Source organism: Alosa sapidissima, chromosome 18, assembly GCF_018492685.1.
Source record: "Alosa sapidissima isolate fAloSap1 chromosome 18, fAloSap1.pri, whole genome shotgun sequence".
In the NCBI taxonomy this organism is placed as follows: Eukaryota; Metazoa; Chordata; class Actinopteri; order Clupeiformes; family Clupeidae; genus Alosa; species Alosa sapidissima.
In genome coordinates this window covers 16,070,480-16,074,772 of record NC_055974.1, presented here as the reverse complement: position 1 = coordinate 16,074,772, position 4,293 = coordinate 16,070,480, and the positions used below count along the sequence as shown (strand labels likewise).

The 4,293-nt window shown below is 40.8% G+C and overlaps 1 protein-coding gene across 1 annotated transcript in view; it reads right to left on the bottom strand.

Annotated features, from left to right (window-relative positions):
* Positions 1-3,470: 3,470 nt before the first annotated feature.
* actn3b (actinin alpha 3b) overlaps positions 3,471-4,293 on the bottom strand; it is a 42,382-nt gene continuing 41,559 nt past the window's right edge. Inside the window, exon 21 of the mRNA XM_042069185.1 lies at positions 3,471-4,293. This exon is cut by the window's right edge and continues 1,164 nt beyond it. The gene's annotated coding sequence lies outside the window, so the exon portion shown is untranslated.

The following is a 4,293-nucleotide window of genomic DNA, read 5'->3' as shown; positions in this document are numbered from 1 at the left end:
AATGATCATTGTGTTAGTGGAAGACAACTCTCTGAACCAGGCAGGGCATGAATGAACAGCCAACACACCCAAGAAATGAAGGATCCGAATCCACATCTAGTCTGTGACACACAAAATGTCTGTTAGTCTTTGCACAACATTATAAAGTACAGTAGTTGCCAGGACATTGTTCATAAAAAACATTGTGTTTAGAACAAGCCATGTATATGCCGCATTCAATAAACTTCACCCTGTTTGCCTCAGCATTCACAAACAGCGATCACCTGCCAACCAGAAAGGGACATTTTGATTGATTGCATTAACAGTAGACATAGGTATACACTGTACACAATAGAAAATTCACACGCAATATAACCCAGGCAAGTTGCTAACTAATCAGTTAAGTTTTGTGGAAGGGTAATAAACTCAGACAAAGATGGCTTGACCACGCATCAGTGTTAGACAAGTCTTTGAACCAGACCCTCCTGTCTAGCATTTGGACTTAAGCTGTTTACATGTTACTTTTTACTTCTGCACTGTTTACCTGTTTACATTGAATGCACTGCAATGTTTACCTGTTTACATTTACTCCTACTTTATCAGTGCCCTTGCATTGCTACCACCCAAAACGACACCATATATATATATATATGTATATATATATATATATATATATATATATATATATATATATATATATATATATATATATATATATATATATTAATATTATTTATATACAATGTCTATTTATACTCTCATATTTATACTCTCATTAGACATGTCATCTAGAAAACCTGTGTTTATCTAGATTAGATTAGATTAAATACTTTATTGTCATTGTACACAGAATACAACGAGACATTGTTTGGAACAACCCTGAGGAGATGCCCACAGATAAGCTAAAAAAAAAAGACTTAAAAATATACATAAAATCAGTTTAATAAATAGATTGTAGTGACTAATGTGTGTACACTAGCACACAGGTTGGGGTGGTGGAGGGCAGAGGAGGTGAAGTGTGTTTATCAGTGCAACTGCTTGTGGGTAAAAACTGTTCCTTAGCCTACTGGTCCGGGCATAGAGTGCTCTGTAGCGCCTCCCCGCTGGCAGGAGGGTGAAGAGGCAGTGTCCGGGATGGGTGGGGTCCTTGCAGATGCTTTGGGCCTTCTTGCTACAGCGGGTTCTGTGAATTTCCTCCAGTGATGGGAGCTGTGTTCCGATGATTTTCTGTGCTGTAGTGATGATGCATTGGAGAGCCTTCTTGTTGTCTTGTTGTCTTGTTGTCTTGTTGTCCACGGTGCAGCCAGGATACCAAGTAGTGATGCAGTATGTGATGATAGACTCAATGGTACATCTGTACAAGTTGATTGACTTCTTTTGCACTTCTGGTTGGATGTCAACTGCATTTCACTGGCTCTGTACCTGTACTCTGCTACTGACAAATGACAATAAAGTTGAATCTAATCTAATCTAATGAACAGCCAACACACCCATGAAATGAAAGATCCATTAGCAAATGGTGCCATTTGAGGGTGGAAACTTTACAAAAAAAAAGTCACATTTTTATTGATTTTATTATTTAATCTGAAGTAGGACATGTTAAACTATGAGAAAAATATATCTGGCCAGCTCAATTACGGTATTGGTGTGGACGCCATTTAAAACCAATAAAAATACCACCCGGTAACAGAGGGGACAGTAACGCAGGGGGACAAATTAGGCTAAAGTTGGCCATTATCACTCATGTGATGAACAACGCATGGTGACTGCACAATACAATTTTTAACACATGATTTAACCATATCTTCAATATGGTATAACGTGGCCTACTGGTTAGGCCATCAGGCTTGTAACCGAAGGGTTGCCGGTTCGATCCCTGACCAGTAGGAAAAATGTGGGTGGGGGAAGTGGTTGAGCACTGCTCTCCCATGCCCACATCCACAGCTGAAGTGCCCTTGAGCAAGGCCCCTAACCCCTCACTGCGCTCAGAGCGTCGCTGTAACAGACAGCTCACAGCTCTGGGTTAGTGTGTGCTTAACCTCACTGTGTGTGCACTGTGTGCTGTGTGTTTCACTATTTCACGGATTGGGATAAATGCAGACATTTATCACAAAATTTCCCTCACAGGATCAAAAGTGTTGATTAAAGAGAGACATTAACTCTGCTCCTTATAGGTGCCTTCCCCCAAAATGCATCCGACCTCCTGAGAGTCAGGTGACTAGAGATACATTCATGGGGCATGTCCAGAAGGGCATGTCCACCACAGTCAGAGTAATTATTGTCGAGTTAATCAATCTTAAGGACATAAACCTTGTTTTACATAGTAGAAATGTGTTCCATTTTATAAACAAGCTTGAAAAAATAAGTATCAAGCCATTTTTACCCAACTTTTATTTGATCATGGGGGACACAAATGGCACCATTTGCTAAGAATGATATGGAGTTGTAGTTGTATGGCAGGATATACGTTGGTTCGTACATGAACACAATATGCATGAATACTAAGGCAGGACATAATAGAGCCTAAGTTTGGTGGTGATATACACTGTAGGTAGTGGAAAGCTACGTCAAGACGGGAACTCTGAAATGGACGAGACCTCTCTGATGAAGTGAAATTGAATAAACTAATCACATGCAAACAGTGTTAAATTCTGATCTATCTATCTATCTTGTATTAACTCTGAAATGGGTGAGACCTCTCTGGTGAAGTGAACTTCGGCCTGGTGACTTTTGACTCTCTTTGACTCCCTTTCACGTTGTGTGTCTGACCTCGCTCTATCGGCTAAATGCGCTGTCAAACTCATACCCATAGTCTATGATTGTTCTTACATGAATACCATATTTAACATGTAGTTTTAGAGCCATATATGGTCTTGCCGTATTCTATCAGGACAGATAAGAATCATATAGCCCCACATCTTCACATACCCTTCACCATACCTAGAGATTGGCATGGGGTACTTTCCATAATATCATCTCTCAATACAAATCAAACCAAAACTATTAGGCTAACTGATATAAAACCATGCCAATATCTATATTCCAAAGGCCAAGGGAAATTTATCAGGATGCATATTATACTGGATCCATGAAATAATTAGCATTCAAAAATAAGACTGCCTGCCTTTATGGGAATTTAACATAGGGGTGTGTACATACGTACTGTATGCCCCCTGTATTTTAAGGAAAAACATTTCTTTAATTACAATACATTATTCACAAATAAAAGTGGTGTCCTTTGGATTTTTCCTCATTTAAATTAAGACATTAAGATCAATCAAAAGAGGATTTTTTTATTCCTCTTTTTAGTCAACATGGGTGTTGTAACTTATGCACACCACTGTATGTGTTTTCAACAGGACTTGTCCATATGGGCACACATGACTACAGTATGCCCACACACAACAATCACAATAAACCCATGAATGAGTACCTCTCATCACTCAGTAAAAATCCACAACACACAAACAAATCCACACCTCACACATGGGAAGAGTATCGCTTACTGTTGTTTTTATTGGGTTAAAATGGAGGAGATGATGGAGACATCAGTGGATGAGGGAGGGGAGGAGAGGAGGACAGAGAGAGAGAGAGAGAAAGAGAAAGGAGGAGACGTTTTTTGTTAAGATTACTCTACATATCCAAAGAGAGAGAGAGAGAAAGGAGGAGACGTTTTTTGTTAAGATTACTCTACATATCCAAACTCTTGTTGCGACATCAGCATCACCTGCTTTTGTTCATCATTTTACCCACAATTCCACCTGCCTAAGGCTGGGGTTCTACTGGAGAGTTCTCCTCTCCATGCCCCCTTAGCCAAACCTCCTGAACCTGACCTACCAGGTGCCATCTTCCTTTGTGTAACCAACTACCACCTCTCTCAATCTCTCTATCTCTCCCTCTTTTCCAGTTTGTGTACAGCCTCCATTGAGCAGCTGAGAGAGGAGGAAGTGAGAGATTGGAGTGTAGAGGAGGGTTGGAAGCAGTTCCCCCCCTCCCCCTCTCCGGGCCATATGTTCTGCTCGCCAGCATCTCCCCTCCAGTGCACTGGCCTGTCCACTGCCTCCTGGCACGGTCTGCTGCTCTCTCTGGCCAAAACATTAACACCGGGCAAGCAGAGGAGAGCTGGTGCTGACTTTTCCCATAATGCACTTTACCGGGTTAAATGCTTCTAACGGCTACTGTAGATTTGAACCCCCCCCCCCCACCCCCCTTGCCCTTCTCTGAAAACACAAACCAGAACAAAATTACATTAGAGAATTTATTGATTTTTTTTGTTTTGTTTTGTTTTGTTTTGTTTTCAAACCTTGAAAGGCC